At 39.6% G+C, this 18,828-nt stretch overlaps 1 long non-coding RNA gene across 1 annotated transcript in view; it reads left to right on the top strand.

Moving 5' to 3' along the window:
• Positions 1-18,828, top strand: part of LOC111190002 (uncharacterized) — a 37,071-nt gene that overhangs the window by 9,504 nt on the left and 8,739 nt on the right. Inside the window, exon 2 of the long non-coding RNA XR_002648972.2 lies at positions 1,094-1,194. This is a non-coding gene — a long non-coding RNA (uncharacterized LOC111190002). The remainder of the gene's footprint in view (positions 1-1,093; positions 1,195-18,828) is intronic.

Raw genomic sequence — 18,828 nt, forward strand, 5'->3', positions numbered from 1 at the left:
ATATGTTCACATAAAATCGCATTGTTTACATGATTTTATATGAAACACTTCTCATATGGGCAAGTGGTTTATACACACTTTACATCTAAAATATTTAATAGCATTATTAATAAATTATTCTTCAAATTTTCAAAATCCCTTTTAATGAATAACCATATATCAAACCCCCATATGTCATTGTCCCCTTTTGTGAGAAATCAGTTATTCTTTTATTTAGTTATTTATTTTTACTTTGTGTATATGTACATACTTTATTTAGATGTATATTTCTTCACTAATGGAGACATTTGAAATAAAATAAAATAAAACTTACAATAATAAAGAAAATAAGATTATTTTTCTACACAACTGAAACTCTAAATTACTGGATCTCCTTTATTTCTTGTGAGGGAAATATCAAATCCATCCAAATGGATTAAAAAAAGGATAAACTATATAATTTCTCAGTTTTTCTCTTTTAGTCACAATGCCAACACATTTTAATGGGAGTTCTTTAATAAAAATAAAACAACAATAATATGATGTACTTAAACATGTATGGCTGCACAGTGGACACAGCTGTGAGATGTATGAATAGACAGGGTTTGCAGCACTTCTGACTTTTACCCCTCAGTGTCAGAGAGGTGTCAAGTGTTCAGTCTTATCAAACCAACTCTTGTTAAAATCCCTCCCTCGGCCTCTAGTGGGACAGCAGTAAGCACTCTGCTGTTTCCTAATGAGACCCTGCTGTAATTAGTGGAACGCTCTGGTTCAGAGGCTGAGTGTGTCTGGGTTATTGTGTTAGACGGTTGAGGCTGGCAGGACGTTTGTGTTTATGTTATATTACTGTTAATGATGAATCAATAATACAACAGGAAATGTCATTATTAGCACTCCAATAAATCCTTGTTATTTAGATCAATGCTGAGGATAAAATTATTCATTCTGAACAACATATTTTTTTTGCTACTTCTGAATTATATTGTTTAATATGGTTTTCTATGTCATAGGAAGTCATATGAATAAATTTTATATTCAGCTTTTATCAAACACTTACTTCATCTGATCAGCCACTTAATAACCCTTTAATGTTTTGCTTTACTTTTTTTATTAGAGCACATTTCGACTCAATAAATGATCAACCAATGATGGTGCCACCTCTACCAATCAGCAGAGGAACGTTGGGTTACAAATCCACAAGTAGCTGCTATGTTTGTAAGTATTATAACTTTTCTCATTCATAAATTCCTTCAAATTGTCAAAGATGAGCACATTACATTATTAGAGGTTTTGATTAATGAAGTTATTTGATTGATTTAATTAATTATTTATTACTGGGAAGGACAATAAATGGAAAAGTAAATCGTTATTATTTACCGTTATTATTTACATTATATATGCTCCCACTGGGCAAAGTTATTAGAAAACATGATGTGAATTTTCATTGTTATGCGGATGACACGCAGCTCTTCATATCAGCCAAACCTGATGACAGAGTGAGATTAAAGAAAATCGAGGATTGAGTAGAAGATGTAAAATCATGGATGTCGCACAACTTCCTCCTATTAAATAGTGATAAAACAGAAGTTCTCCTATTAGGACCCAAAGCTGCTAGAAATAAATTATCAGACTTAATGCTAAATCTGGCTGACTTCTCAGCCACCCCTGGTTCAGCAGCTAAAAACCTTGGAGTTATCATAGATTCAGATCTAGCATTCGATAAACACATATCTAATGTTACTAGAACAGCTTTTCTACACCTCCGTAATATTGCCAAGCTAAGAAATGCCCTATCACTGCATGACGCAGAAAAATTTGTACATGCCTTTATTACCTCAAGGCTACATTATTGTAATGCGCTACTGTCTGGATGTTCCGGCAGTAACTTAAATAAACTTCAGCTAGTTCAAAATGCTGCAGCCAGGGTCCTTACTAAAACGAGAAAATTTGACCATATTAGTCCAGTACTATCAGCACTGCACTGGCTTCCAGTCAAATTCCGCATAGACTATAAAATTCTCCTGTTAACGTATAAAGCCCTACACGGGCTCGCTCCTGAGTATTTACAAGACCTCATCTCCTGTTATGAACCACCGCGATTACTTAGATCTCAGGGTGATGGTTTATTAGTAGTTCCTAAAATTCAGAGGAGCTCTGCAGGAGGAAGAGCTTTCTCTTATAAAGCGCCTCAACTCTGGAATAATCTCCCCGAATATGTTCGGGACTCAGACACAGTCTCAATCTTTAAGTCTAGACTGAAAACTTATTTGTTTAGTTTAGCTTTTGGTAATTAATGTTTTTCCCTTTAGATAAGGCTGCAGATTCAGGGGTTCATGGACAGAGGAAATTGTGGTAAACTGAGATGCTGGTGCTGTTGTTCTCCCACTGCACACGGTCACTCAGGTTTGTGGACGGTGGAGTGGGTGGATGCCAGTGTTTCAGGGAGCCTCCATGTCTATGTTACCTTCTGGCTCTCTGCCTTTAGTTAGGCTGTTTTATTTAGATCTGCCGGAGTCATTAGCCACACTCTGATAATGTTTTATATTCTCTGTTTTACATAAATCCAGTCAAAACTAATTCCATCTCTCTGCCTTCCTCCGAGTTACTGACTGCCCACCTGTCTGACCCGATACCGAGGGATGTTGGACCCTCAGGCTCTCATGTCCTCTGTCTGGCCAGACTGGAAGTTTCTGAAGTCAGCTCTTCTCCATCCACCACCACAGATCAGCTGCTCATCATCCATCTTACTCTATAAGCCATTAGTGGAGCTGCTATACACCTGAATATATAAAACCTATGTGGATGTATGAAAGACTTTTTAAAATTAATTTAAAAGCCATTTGACCAGTGGTAGGATGGTCCCCCCTTTAATGTGAGTCTTGGTCCTCCCAAGGTTTCTTCCTCCTCCTGCAGCTCTGAGGGAGTTTTTCCTTGCCTCCGCGCTCACTGGGGGTTCTGTATTATGTATATTCTATGTTTAATGTTTTGCCTGATTTTTTGTCCTGTAATCATGTTTCTGTAAAGCTGCTTTGTGCCAACACCAGTTGTAAAAAGCGCTATACAAATAAATTTGATTTGATTTGATTTGATATGATAAATCAGATGAGCTGCTGGTGGAACTGAATGCATCTAAATATTGCTGAGTTTACAAAGAAGTCAGCAGTCAAACCAGTTTGAAAGCAACAATTTATTGTTATTTTTTTACTTCTTTAACTTTTATTTGTATTTATTTTCAAGATAAATTTACATATTTATTTTTGAAAACTGTCATAACTACCTAAGACCTTCATACAGCGCTTTTCTTTTAGTCTTTTATACCTAGTCATAGGCCTGTGCATAATTTGGCTCTTTTTTATGAATATTAATTTTTTCATTCACATTAAAACAAAGCATATTAACTGACTAAACACAAAGACACACTTGTGCTGCATTATAAACGCTAGTGAGCATTCATGTTGTATACACTATTGTTTTTTTAATACCCAGCAGGTGTTAGGGTGTGTAGGCACACTTCCTGCACATGGTCGGCATCAAAAGTGTGTGTGTGTGTGCCTACATGTGCGAGTGTCTGTGTATACGTGTGCTGTGAGGTTACACGGGGCGGCGGGGTCCCAGATGGGTTAATGGGGAGCTTAGCATCATGATTACAATGCAACAGTGTCAGCTTCAGATTTGGCAGTGACTGCCCCCAAGCCCACGCGCAGGACCTCACGTTCAATCTGACCTGGGGGGCCGCAGGGGGGGGGGGGGGGGGGGTCAACACAAGCAAGCTACCAGTTACACCTCACTCTCTATACGTCCCCCAAGTCATACCGGACAATCTGCCACTCTGTCTGCGTCTACATCTCCCAATCCAGCCGTCAGGGAGAAATGCATCTTTGAGTTTTGGTTTCACACACAAGCAATGCTGTGTTATAAATATGGTTTATATAGTATAAGCAGATAAATGTTCAATAATTAAGACCTTATAGTGAATAACCATATATTTACCATTTCTCCTGGTCTGGAGAAATCAGTTGTTTTCTATATCACCGTTACTTAGTAGTGGTTATTCCCTGGGAGGGTTTTATTTATTATTTATTTTTTATATTTTATTGGATTTTTACATATATTTTCACCATCATATGCAGATCAAAACAAAAAACATAAGATTTAAAATAATTTACATTAAAAAGAAAGTAAATCAGTAAGAATAATAATAATAAAATACCATTACAAAAAAAAAGTAATAATACAAAATAAATGGCAAATAAATAACAAACAAAGGTGTACTCCACATTACCACACATTAAAATTTCTCCATATATTGCTATCTAAGAAAATCTAAGAATGGTCTCCATATATATATATATTTTTATTCTCCTGCCCTCCCTCTGGTGATTTAAGTCAGTCTTTCTAGTATGATGCATGATGACATTTTCTTTAACCACACAAATTTTGAAGTTTTTTTCCAATACTGAGCTACTCATCCTTCTGGCCTGCAGGAGTCCAAAGTCAATTAGAGTTAAATGTTTCGAGTTAACATCAAAATTATCTTGATATATTCCTAAATTATACAGTTTTGCTTGGCAAGGTACCGTCACACAAACAATCTCAGAGATTATCTGAACAATTACTTTCCAGTTTTTTTTTTTTTAAGCAGTCCTAAACACAATTGAATAGGGTACTTTTTTCTTCTAAATATTTATTGCAAGTGTCTTGAATATCAGCTGACCAGCAGTTTAGTTTAGCCGGGATGATACCATAGATCCATAGATTCTCATTAACCATTTATACTGTAATAGTTTCATGCTTGTATTAATGAATTTATTGTTTTTGTGCACTTACACATGCCATTTCCCAATCAGCTTTATGTATATCCTCATGCTTATCTAGTCATGTCTCTATATTGTTGCTGAAACAAAATAAAAACCTATGGTTAGTTTGTAGAACTATAATATTTCAATCTACATTGTATATGGCATCATTAAAAACAACAACACAACAATTACTAACAATAATGAATGTAATAATGAGTTATTCCTACAGGCAGCGTATGTCTGTAGAAAAAACAAAAGGCAACACTAAACCCAAACACGTGCTTGATTGTACAGTAAGAGGAACACCCACTAAACACACACGCACGCACACACACACACACGCTCAGTATGCCCCCTCCACACCCTGGCCTCAAACACCCCACCCACAACGCCTGTCCATCAGAGGCCAGGCTGAGGCTGGTGGAGGAGAAGGGGGGGGGGGGGGACGAGTGGTTATGGGCAGAGACAACAGCTCCACTAATTAAATTCTGCCAGGTTAATCCCTCTGTGTCCCCTCCACTCACTCTCCATCCCACGCACGCAGAGGGGGCGAGCGAGGGAGGAGGGGGCAAACGACAAACAATAAACATTCATCATTAACAATGGAGGCAAAAAATAATAATACACAGCAAAAACAATCAGAAAACAGCAGGCCTGATAAAACAAACAATGGGCCGCTCGGGTTGAGATGCTGTTTATGAGAAGGATGCATGGACAGCATCTTAACAAACAAACTCCAAGCAGATAACAACAATAACAACAACAACAACAGCTACAGAACAATGACTTACACCTGCTACATGTAACAATTGACCTATTGTCCTTACGACTAATAGGCCTAAAGAAGGAGGAGAACATTTAAAGCCCCACAGCAGGTCATTACCACAAGTAGCAGCAACAACAGCGTCATTTCACTGTTGAATCAAAGCTCAAAGCTGCTTCTCAGAGCTGGCTGAGGCTTTAATAATGGAAACAGCCAAATTACAATCTGTACTTCTATACCTCATCTCAACGACTGCACTGTAAGTGACCAACAAAACGCTCCTCAGAACCACTAACTGACAAGAGCAACCTTTGACCCCGAACTGCAGGGGGTCCACTAGTCAGCCCGGAGAGAGCGAGACTTCCACCCTGTCATTCTCCCAGCATGCACTGTTCATAAACACACCTCTGGCTGCCTTGCCCTCGCCCCCTCTGGACTAGCTGGCCCTTGTGGAATGGTGTTTTGATGACCTCTTCAACACAGGCTGTGAGAGTCAGTCTATTACTTTATTACACGTGACAGGCCGACAAGGGGGTGGTTAAATATACTGCCCACAGCAGTTACACATATATGAGACGTGTCATGTGATCTCGAGAGGGGTGTCGGGTCTCTTTGGAGACCATTTAGGACAGAATTTATAAGTTTACAGTACAGTCCAAAGGGTTCTCTCTTTAAGAAGGAGAAGCATTTAAACGCCTTTCTCATAAGAGCGCAGACCTGTTTATGAATATTGATACCTAATGTAAGTGCACCGTGCTGCTCACTAGCCTTGAACCTTGAAGTTTTTTTTCCACACACAACATGTATCAAACATAAAAGAATCCAAAACTTTCCATGGTTGCTTTATTTTTACTATGAACTTATAATACAACACAAAAGATGAATTCCTAACTAAATGAAGTTAGAGGACTGTAAAAATACTGTGATGCCCCTGGCTCGAGGCTTCTGGAGTCTTGTACGCGTCATTACCCTTATATAGTGGAGTTAGTAGCCAATCAGATCACAGCATCACATTAAAGCATTTACAAAATCTATAAATATTCACATAAAATATTAATTAAGTATTAAATCCACATCAAAAAAATATAACTTTAACCAAACCAAAGAAATAGCTCTAACAACTCATTCAAAAATGAATTCAGTAAGCAGTTTATTAACATTTGTTTCTTATTTTGGGCACATGACTGTAAATTTTGTTAAAATTTTAAATTAAAATCCTGATGTAACACAAATGATGCAACAACAAGTTCATAACCTGTATAGTTATTTTTTTTTTCTTCAGAACAAGTTATATGCATAGAAAATATTTAAATAATGTATTTAAATTGCTGCAATGGTTGAACAGAGCTGTAGAAGCAGAAAATACTTTTTTTAAAGGAGCTAGTTTTATCATTAATACTAACCCAGCACTCCTACATTCTGTTAATAAGGTAAAATGAACAGCAAAGATTTACACACAGTCCTGCAGTGCTTTCAGGATGTTCAGTAGGTTATATGTCACTTAGGACCTTCCTGAGTAAAAGTGAAGGACAGATTGCTGTAAGGAACTACACAGCTTTTAAAGAGTTTGTGACACATACGTCACCATGGGCTCATTTGGGTTAAAGAAATACAACACAGTCTCTTTTATCAGGCAGCTTGATTTAGGGTGTGTCAGTTTGTCTTTAGTATCATAACAATGCAAAAAATGCACCTTGCGTGGTTATTTATGGGTGTGTTCTATGTGTAAAATGAAATAAACCAATCAGCATGTCACTTGCCATTCTCTTTAAGAGCCAGATACGCTCTGACTTTGGCCGATTGGTATTTTAATGGTGCAGCTCTTCTGCGCTTCTCAGCAGGAAACTGACCTGCGTGTTTATGCTGTAAAGATAATTCATGGGAACAGCAATGTTTTTTTGTTTTTTTTGTTTTGTATTTTGTTTATTGTTGATGTAAAAGTTGTGTATGTGCACTGCTGTATGTCCTTGTGTGTGTGTGTGTTTGTGTAATGAGCAGGGGGTGTTCATGTGTTAAGCGTGTGCAGTGCACCCGAGTTGCCAAGATAGCAATAAATGTCTGATGGATGAACCAGTGTTTTCCGTTACTAAGATAGCAATAGAGCAGCAATTTACCTGAACACACCTCATATGAAGACCACCACGCCCACCAGCGTAGATATATATTCGTAAGCTCCGTTCCTATTTTAACGACACAGGCGAAAGGTGTGAAAATGGATGTTTGGCGGGGTGTAAGATACCAATGAGCATCGCAACAGGCCTTGTGCAGGGTGTAAAATAGGGCCATTGCCTTATTTACTAAGATCTTCCTAAGAATTATCTACATCAGATGTAGATTCAGTGTTTTTAAACCACAGAATTGTTCACAGTTACACCCTCATGGTGACAGATCTCATCGTCCCTCAAAACATTAGTAACACTCAAAATGTTCATGTTAATGTAAATTAATTTATGTTGGTGAATAAAGTCGATTGAACGCAAGTCGCAAGGAATACATTGTGGGGTAGCATGCATGCATGCTCTCACACCTACGGGCAATTTAGCACAGCCAATTTACCTACCATATATTTTTGAGATGTGGGGGGAAACCCATTTATATTTGCGTGTGTGTAAGAGAGACTACGCACAGTTGGCATGCTTCTGTAGCGGGCATGCTCAGAGGTGTAATGTCTGATTAGGGGATTACAGGGGAAGTGCTTCTTCGCAGTTCTCTGAGAAACAATTATTAACATGTTGGTGTCTCTAATCCTGGATAAACACAGCTTTTCAAGAACAACAGAGAGGCTCTCTCTCTCTCTCTCTCTCTCCCTCTTTCTTCCCTCTCTCCTCTTCTCCCTTTAAATCCATCTCTAAACCCCCATAGTCACTTGAACTCCAAAGCCTAACTAATACCAGTTGAGCAGACAGGGCATTGGCGTGGAACAGTGTCATTAGGAGAATACCTTCGCCGCAAGTGCTGCACCGGAAAACAATCCTCCTGTACTTTCAGCAGGCCAAGCGGCTGTGAGGGGTGGAGGGGGGGGGGGCGAATTTAGTTTGGGGGACGAGATAGAATAAGACTGTATTGTGCTCTGGCAGCTTGTTGAAAAGGGCACTGGGCTGAAGATGTTTACAGTATGTAATCTTTTGTTTGTTTGTACACTTCTCCCATGTAATCAGCTTTCTGGTGTTGGGAGGAGATTTCACAGAGTGCCGGGAATGGAGCTCCCAGGTGGGAGAGAGAGAGAGAAAGAGAGAGAGAGAGAGAGAGAGAGAGAGAGATTGTGTTATTTTAGCAGCCCCATATGCATAAATTCATCAATATAGCCTGAACTATAAACAAATGTCACCAAGAGTCACTTAGTATCCAAACCCTGCATATAAACCAGCCATGTATTACTACAGGTCCTGATAGCAGTGATACATACTGGTGGATCATCACAGAGACACACACACACATACACACACACACGCACACATAACATCGGATCCTCTGAGTGTGAGCTCGACCATTCATGACTCCCTCTCTCTCCCACTCTACCTCTCTCTCTGGTGGAATTGTAGCCCGCAGCTCTGAAATCAGACACAGACAGGTGATCAAAACAGGCCATTAGTCCCCATTTACACACTCTCACCTTCACACACACCCCAATCTGCTGACTAGACACACACACACACACACACACCAGAGTGTGAACCAATTTGAACAGTTCAAACCAGGCCTCCACTGCTGTTGCTATTGGGAACAGATGTGCATGTGTTAACTAGTAAGCATCACTTTCATTTCATTTGGAAGGGCCAAATAAGTCATCACAGTATATCTGTCCAAAGAAGCACTACTATAACAAAATTCTGCTGTTTTTTTTTTATTATTACATTATTTGAACAAAAATCATAATTTGGAGTATGCACACCCCCTTAGTCAGGTTGAGAGGCAAAACATTCTACAACGATTTTAAACTCCTGATGTAATTTAAATGACAAAACAAGAATTTCATAACGTTTAATTAAATTTTTGTTCAAGAAATCAGGTCAGAAGTGGTACAATTCACTCTGCTTGCACTCACACCACAGCACTGATAACATTTCTCAGCCGTGGGGAGAGAGCGCCGCCGAGGAGGGAAGTCTGGGTTTGGCTTGCGACATTTATAACGTCTCTTGGCCGCGGGACCGCTCGCCTCAAGTCTCACGTTAAGCAAAGTCTAAAGGTTAACTTTACCAAGCACTCAGTGTCCACAATCTGCTGAATTTCATTAAACTGGTTGGTTTCCTGGCATGGACGCAGCCTTTGCACAAATTTTTGATAGTGTTAAAAAAGGTTTCCAGGGCGCCGAGTGGTCCAGTGGCCACTATGAGCAGGAGGTAGCAGGTTCAAATCCCAGCTCATTCAGCTTTGCCATCAAGCTGCCGGCGCTCAGAGGGAGCAAAATTGGCCCAGCTCCCTCCGGGTGGGTAGATGGCGCTCTCTCCCCACATCACTTCTAGGGTAATTAATGTCCACAGCACAGGGCGTCTGCGAGCTGATGTATCAGAACCGAGTCGCTGCGCTTTTTTTGGCTTCATTGTCTTCATCTTTTAACACCCAGTCATGTCCTAGTTTCTACTGTTTAGCTGAGAGTTTGGGGTTCTGACAGATAATTCTGAAGAAGTCTTTGTTCTTCAATATTTCATTTACTTTTTTGCAGTGTAGCAAAGCAAAGCCAGCACCTGATACTTCTGATCCAAAAACTTATGTGCCACACTTATTATTATGTGCCACACTTATGTGCCAATAATAATGGGATAGCACTATAGAACTGTACAGCTTGGGATCACCCACACCTGTATAAGTTGTGAGGTATATATGATCTCCTGAGGGAGGTTACGCACTGCCTAGTATTCACGTCAATTCCTGGCAATGTGAATACTAGGCAGTGCGTAACCTCCCTCAGGAGATCATATATACCTCACAACTTATACAGGTGTGGGTGATCCCAAGCTGTACAGTTCTATAGTGCTATCCCATTATTATTGGCACATAAGTGTATGTAGTTTTTCAAGACAATAGTTATGTCTAACAACACAAGCAATTAGCATTACATTTCTGAATCAGTTTCGCTATTTATAGGTATATGTTTGAGTAAAATTAACATTGTTTTATTCTATAAACTACGGACAACATTTCTCCCAACATATTGTAATTTAGAGCATTTATTTGCAGAAAATGAGAAATGACTGAAATAACAACAAAGATGTAGCTTTCAAATAATGCAGAGAAAACAACTTCATATTCATAAAGTTTTGAGAGTTCAGAAATTTATATTTGGTGGAATAACCCTGGTTTTTATTCACAGTTTTCATGCATCTTGGCATGTTCTCCTCCACCAGTCTTACACACTGCTTTTGGATAACCTTAAGCCACTCCTGGTGCAAAAATCAAACAGTTCAGCTTGGTTTGATGGCTTGGGATCATCTTCTTTTTCAAGTTGGTAAAATCAAAGAATCTCATAATTTTTAAGTGGTCTGTTATTTTTTTCCAGAGCTGTATTTTAGATAAAACTAATAAATTAGTTTTAGCATTTTCCCTGTAATTCTACTACGATTTTTAGGCCATTTGTCTTTCTTATTTTCTCTTCATTTGACCAATTCAATAACTCAGACTTCAGTAACTCAATCTGTCACCTGTTCTGCTCCTTCTGACCCACAACAGAACAACAGAGTAAATGACAGAGTAGAGTAGAAGTCCTCTGACAGAATCAAGTACCAAAGAATTGGCAGTGCATTCTGCAGTCTTACTCGGGTAGGTGGAGTGGATTTCTACACAGCCAAACACTGCATGATGCAAGATGTTAAAAACATAAGAAATAAGCGTCTTGTGAAATTAGAATCTTGTCACATAAAGACATACTGTACACTTTAAAAATGAGCCACTCTTAAAAAGCCCTGCATGGAGAAGAAAACCTGAAAAAAAAACGACACACAAACACAACACACACACATATACACACACACACATACACACACAGGGTTTTAGGCAGAGTAGGGAGAGAGAGAGAGAAGGACAGCATGCACAAGTCACGCATTCATGGAGGTTTAGTAAGTGTGAAAGCTACCCGGTGCATCCATGCAAATGCATGGCATCTTAACAGAAAACAGCCCTCAGTGGAAACGCCAGTGTGAAGAGAAAGTTGAAAAACAGATCGAGGAACATGAAAGCCCCAAAATGCAAGATCGATGGACAGTGTTTGTGCACGAATTCGACAGGGTTCAGACAGATGTCACACAGAAATTAGGGGGAAACATAATTACAAAAAGCAGAGAGCGATATACAAATACATCGCAGTACCCAAAAGCAATCACTGCGACATACACACCTTACCACTGTTAATCCCCTAGACACTGGAAAGCACACAAACGTGCGCATGCAAACTCTCTCCGTCTCTCTCTCTCTCTCTCTCTCTCTCTCTCTCTCTCTTACACACACACACACAGCATCACTGTGTTTATCACAGTGCGCCAGCCCACCAACACCCGTCAGTCTAATTTCGTTTGTCTGTTTAGATTCGTTTTGCTTTAATCTCCTCTTGTTTGTGCACATCTGCAGGAGCGGCAATATGGGCGAGGGGGAGGGGTGCACAGAAACAGAAAGAAAGAGGGAGACAAGGGGTGCAGGTAAAGGCAGAGGGGCCAATAAAGAGGAGATAGGACATGACAGCAAAACTCTCAAATGCAGTGAGGAAAGCAAGAACCTGTGAATAAAGAGAATTTCTATTCAGTTTCTCTATACACTTTTTATACCATCCACATTGTATATTAAAAAGAATATATCATGTTTTAGTATCATTGATATGTTGTTTTTTTTTAACACATTTCTAATATTTCAGTATACATTATTTACAGCATCTGTCACTGACTGACATTCATTACAGGGCTGTTTAAGATGGCTTTTATACTGTTTACATTGATATGATGGAATTATATTAAAATCTGACTACAATTAGGAGATATACTGGGATGTACATTTTGACCATATTGTCCATTGCTGCTTTAGTCCAGTGGAGGAGTTGGCGGGGAGAACGAAAAGATTTTGGCTCTTGCTCATGAATATTGATAAATGCAAACATATCACCTCTGATTGTCTAACAGCACTGCGACACCAGGAGGCTGACAACAGTTAGAAACATTTTACAATAAGGACATTTTTACACTAGTAACAGTCTTTGCAATGTCATATATTACTTTACAATATGTGTAATGCCCTGTTAAGTGCAGATCAGCCACTGACCTAGTCTTACAGTCTCTGTAAAACGCGAAATCCACCGGAGATCCTATGTAAACCTATAGTTAAACATAGGGTAAAAAAATGTACTTCCTTTTTTTTGTTTACTTTTAACTAGTGTAAAGAGAACTATTCTAAAAATACACACCTACCTATCTTGTACTAATTGTACTTCACTGCTGGTGTTCCATAGACAAATTCTAACCATTTCTTCCTTAGTTTTGAATTACTGGGCAAAGCATATAACACTGATGTGTTATTTGCACAAATAAGACAGGAATGAACTGCCATGCTGTTTGTAGCACTTCTAGCTCCTGTCTAACAAGACATGCCTGGCTGCCTGTCTTCAGCTCTGTCTGTAGGCAGTTGTGAGGCAAGGTGCGTGAGGCCATGGATACTTACTGACAGATTAACGTAGACAGGGTGCTTTTCCTGATTAACTTGTTTTTCTGAGTATTTTCTTTTACTAACTACTGCAGAAAATGTCTGTGTCTGCAGTCAAGTGCAGCATGCATATACAAGTCAGAGAGACCTACTGTATTACACAAAGAACAAGAAAAAAGTAGATTTTAGAGGAAGGACACCTTAAAGTAACAGTATATTCATTGTGACTTTTAACACACTTTACAGCCATTGCTCAGCAGTTCAGTAAATTTCATCCTTTATGGTAAACTCATCCATTGCGGTTTTCCATGAATGCACTGGCTGTTAAGCCTTAGAATGTAGACACAAACAGAAGTGCACGTCATAACACAACACATAAACACACAATTATTGCTTCTCCTCCTGTATTTAAGTTACTGCATTATGGATGCAAGATTTTCTGACACACAACAAAGGTTTAAATCAGACAAAATGGCAAAAGAGAGCAATAAAAAGTAAATTCATAGGATAATGCACAGGGCCGATTAGAGAACACAGCGTACTATGCTCAGATGTGCAGTCCCAGACTCCACCAGCAGAGCAGGCAGGCAGATGCAGGTTTAGAAAGAGGCGCAGGGCAGAGCAGCAGCAGCAGCAGCAGCAGCCAGGCCTTCAGGCTTCTGGAAGTCTCTCTAGTCAGTCACGCACAACTCGCCGTGCAGGCTTCACCACCAGCACAACATTACAGACCTCTTACACAGCATTACAGCACATCTTATTATCCCGCTCAACTCTCTTCATTAGCCCAATTGGATCCTGGGATTTCCATTTGTAAATGGGGAGCTTTTTAGATTAGCCGGTGTCTGCCCATTATGAAACATTCTCTAAACGTTCCCCCAACGGCGCGATTAGCTCCTGTCTGTCAGGGTGGAAATGTAAACTTTTCAAACTGTGCTTCATCCCTTTAAGCCCTTCACAAATATTTTCCACAAGAAACGGTAAAAAAAAATACTGTCAACTAAGCACACCCTGTTTCAATGTTTGTCACCATTATAAATCATAAACTACGAAAAACTATGCAGAGTAAACCAGCCTTATTAATCCCTTCCATTGATGCGTTTATCATCTGCTTCACTGCAGCTGGGATGAAGAGGAAACACACACACATTCACACAGGCAGTGAATACTACCCATAGACTGCCACTAATCACACACAAAAAAAAGAATTACTTCAAATGTAACATATGTGGAAAAATCATATTTTTGCAGTACAAGAAACAGATACATAACTCAAGATTGTTGGTTTTTGAGTCATTAAGGTACAGGTTTAGTGGCCCAGGTAACTTGCAGACCAATCACATGCATTATATTCACAAGACAATTCTCAGCCAATCAGATCAGTGCATAAGGAGAAGTGCTGCAGCTCGAGTGACTGACTGCTGCCATTCCTCTTAACATGAGCTTGTAACTTTGTGTCTCTATTTTTTTTTTTCATTTTTGACTTATGACAATGTGAAACTGAAAGTTGCTTTTCACTCTGTCACATTATTATGATAATTGGACCAGTACGAATGCTCCAACTTTACTTGGAATAAAGTCTTTTTACATTTACTTAGATTACATTTTTTATAATCTTGTAAAGTTGCCATTTTAGAGATGCATGTATTTTGACAGCAATGCTTGGACACTTTGTAGAGCATTGGGTTACGAAATACAAACACACTTTGTGTGTACTTGTTACTGGATGGTGTTAGTGTCACAGGAAATTATATTGTCATCAGGGAAACATGTTAAGCTAAAAAATCCACTAGTGTTTGCTGTGTTTTTCAGTAGTGTGCTTTTTGGTTTTCATCTGTAAATCAAAAGTCTTCTTTTGCAGACTGCAGACTTTTGGGATATTTTCCCTATCATCACATTAGTTGAGCACTGCCTCTAGGTGACCGGTTTTAAGCTGTTATTTCCATGCACTTTGCCCCAGCTGTTATTTGCCATTTTTTATAGATCACTTGATGTCATCCTGCAGTTGCTGACTAACATTCAAATAAGATGACAGTCAGTTTTCACACCTGAACACCATTGTAAAACCCCTGGAATGTAATTAGAAAGAAGTTGGATGGTCACTAGCCATCGAACAAAGCTGCACTGCTTCATTTTTTGCAGCAGGGGTGGCATAAGCTCACCCAAAATTAATGTAAAAGACTGGTGGAGAGCATGCAATGACGCATGAAAGCTGTGATTGTTCCAAGGGTTGTTCCAATAAATATTGATTTCTGAACTCCTAAAACATTAGTATAGTTGTTTCTAAATAAGTATTAACTTGTTTGTTTTCTTTGCATTATTTCAGGTCTGAAAGCACTGCATCTTTTTTTTTTTTACCATTTCTCATTTTCTGCAAAAAAATGCTCTAAATGAGTTTTGGATCATTTTTTTAGTTTATAGAACAATACAGCAATGGTAATTTTACTTAAACGTATAACCTATAAATAGTAAAATCAGAGAAACTAATCATTTCTTAATTGGTATATATAGTATCATATGGTTGTGATATATATATATATATATATATATATATATATATATATATATATATAATACTATAGTTTTGATGTTGATTTATAGAGCGTGCACTTTATATCAGTACTGGTTTTACTGGAGTGATTTTTTAGTGAAGCACTGAAGTCATACACATTGGTTTAACCCTAACATGCCTTGTCCTGTATACGGGCTACAGGTGTAGGTGATACAAAACTCTCTGCAGTAAAATATCTCATTTACATTGTAAAAAATTGAGCGCTTTAAAATCTCCTACAGGACACTTGGGCTGGAAGCTGTCTGTTCATTTTCTACTCTAACTTCAAGATCAGTAACAGGAATCAACCCTGTTTTATTTTGCATGTTTAAAAATAGACGTAAAAAACTAGACAAACATAATGAAAGTAAAGGTTTGGAGGCCATTTGTATTCAGGGAAACATTGATTTCAGGAAAGAGACAATTTTATGATTTTATTCATTATGTTTTGACATTAGCAGATTTTCTTTTTTTTTTTCTATTTTCTATTCCGATTACAATTATGCTTTTCAGTAATGTTCCGTATCAATCATGAAAGCTTTTTTTGTAATGCTTGAATAGAAATCCTCAAGATTTAGTGGTGTAATATCAGGCAGACAACTGACAAAAATCTTAGTTTGTTAAGGGGTTAAGTATGTGTTTCAGTAGGCATTTCTGATGGTACCTTTGCCTTTTCCGAGGGAATGTCGTTGACAGTCAGAAGGCTCCTGTTTCTGTGGCCATGCTTGCTCTCTTCTGCTGTCTCTCCTCTCAGAGGAAGGCAGGCTGCTCTTCTTCTTCCTCAGGCTGGTATTCAGACACGGCCACAGCTGCAGCAGGACACATGCGAACTGAGGCAGCAAATTATGAAAATGTAGCTGTGTGTCCTCAATGGCGCCGCGCCTTCTTAATGTGGCACAAAATTAGGACCTGAGGGGTGAGAGAGAGGAGCCCGTTTAATTGGAAAAACTGCTCTGGGCCTACACACACACACACACACACACACACACACACACAGTGAGTAACTCGTAGCATGAAAGCTGAGATATCATCTCTCACCCACGAGCAGTGCAGTCTCTTCTATAAGGCACCTCTGCTGAGGCCCGGGGACATTCATAAAGGTGTCTAATGTGCGAGTTTACCCTCAATTATTTAAATAGCCCTATACAGAGATCACATAATGGGGGCATTCTGCCTCTTTGAGAGTCAGAGAAGATCTCTTCTAAAGTTGCTTTTGATATTCCGAATAAATACCGCAGTGCTCTTATCACAGCAAGGCATGTTGCGAACATCTGCTAAACTGCACGTTTAAAAGTGCGCACAGCACTGCAATTAAATTCATCATGTGCTGTTCACTACCACGAGCAAGCAGGTGCACTGGGGCACAGGCATACGTGCACACACACACACACACCTGTACACAATCCTTCAAAAGGGGCAGCCCATTGTCTAAAGCCCCCTCAAGCCACTGAATGCCATTCATGCGCCCACATTCCTTCCTGTGTCCTGCAGTGCTATGGTGTGGCCTCTTTCCTATCAGAAGTGCCCATGGACTCCAGGTCCAGTGCAGCCACGGCCAGCTCTCAGCTTCCCCACTGTCTAACCAACCCCCCCACCATAACCTCTTTCCTCCCTCTCTCACCCTCCGCTCGTCCACTACGGCCTGCCCACTGCACTGCTGCAATGTGGGTCCAGGAGCCAGTGATTAAGCAAAGCGCTTAAGAATCATCAGACTCTCAAATGGAGAATGCTTCATTTCCCAATTCTGCCACTCCATAATCCACACTGTTTCTACCTCTATTGTTGAAGTGTCAAAAAAAGCCTACCAAGAACCCATCACTAAACTTTACTAAGCATTTTTCTTTTTGATGCATTTCCAGGCAGTGTGTTTTTGGTAATTATCTGGTTGCATGATGAAAGATCTCCCAGTCAGTTTGGATGCAACTTTCTTTAAATTATCATACAAAATATTTCTGTAGACTTTTGACTTCAGTGTACTTCAAGGAAGATTAATGAGCCGGTCCCAGAAGAAGCCATGCAAGCCTAAACCATGAGATTACATGATCACATTGGGTTGACTTGTATTTCTACTTCTTGGAAAATTCCAGCATCTCATTCCTATTGCTTTTTGCTAATGAGTGGTTTTCATCTTCTGGTGAAGCCTCTGGTCGTTTGTTCATGAATTCTTCTGCAAACAGTAAACTGTGATACCTTCACTTCTGCCCTCTGGAGGTTGTTTCTGATATCATCCACAGTTGTTTTTTTAGGGTCTTTCTTTGCAGCACTAACAATGTTTCTGTCATCAATTGCTGTGGTTTTCCTTGTTATTCCAGTTTGATATCTGTTACATAGTACACCAGTGATGACTTTCTTCTTCCGGACATTCCAAACGGTTGTACTGGCTATGACCAATATTTGTGCAACACCTTTGATTGATTTTACTTCTCCTCTCAGCTTCAAAGTTGCTTGTTTTTCACTCAGAAAAACAGTTCTCTAACTATAAATCGGTGTCAGTCTGCAGAGGCAAAACCCAAATCTGAAACTGAGTGTAGGCATACAGCACTGTTTATTTGTGGAATAATCAACGTATCAGATATTAAACATTTATCTGATTCAGTCGTATTATCATTTAACATTACGACTAAAGTGAAGTGTACATCCTTAAAATCCAAGTATAGCTTATAACCTCACTCCAGTCAGTTTTCAGTCCATGCTGCTGCACCCAAACCCCCCCCCCTCCAGCCCCTGCCACCACATCTTCACCCTGCTCATCATCATTCCGCAGCTCTTTAGTATAACATACAAATCCACAGGCTCCAAGCCAGGCTCTATAGGCACACATACACAGTAATCTGCACTAGCGGCCAAAGTTTCATATGCACCCCCTCCATAAAAGGCTGCTGGTACAGTGGCCAGCTCTTTCCTTCTTTCCTTCTCTCCTTCTCTCCCCCTCTCTTCCCTCCTTCCCTTCCTCTCTCTCTCTCCCCCCCCCCCCCCAGTAGGAGGAAGGAGAGGAGATAGGCCCTGCAGCTAAAGCCCTCTTTTCAGCACACCGCTGGCGGGGTCTATCGGCGAGACACAGCAAGCGGAGGTGTCGCTTCTGCTCTGGCATTTCGGACAGTATCTACTCCTCTCCGGGC

This window comes from Astyanax mexicanus, chromosome 14 (assembly GCF_023375975.1).
Source record: "Astyanax mexicanus isolate ESR-SI-001 chromosome 14, AstMex3_surface, whole genome shotgun sequence".
In the NCBI taxonomy this organism is placed as follows: domain Eukaryota; kingdom Metazoa; phylum Chordata; class Actinopteri; order Characiformes; family Acestrorhamphidae; genus Astyanax; species Astyanax mexicanus.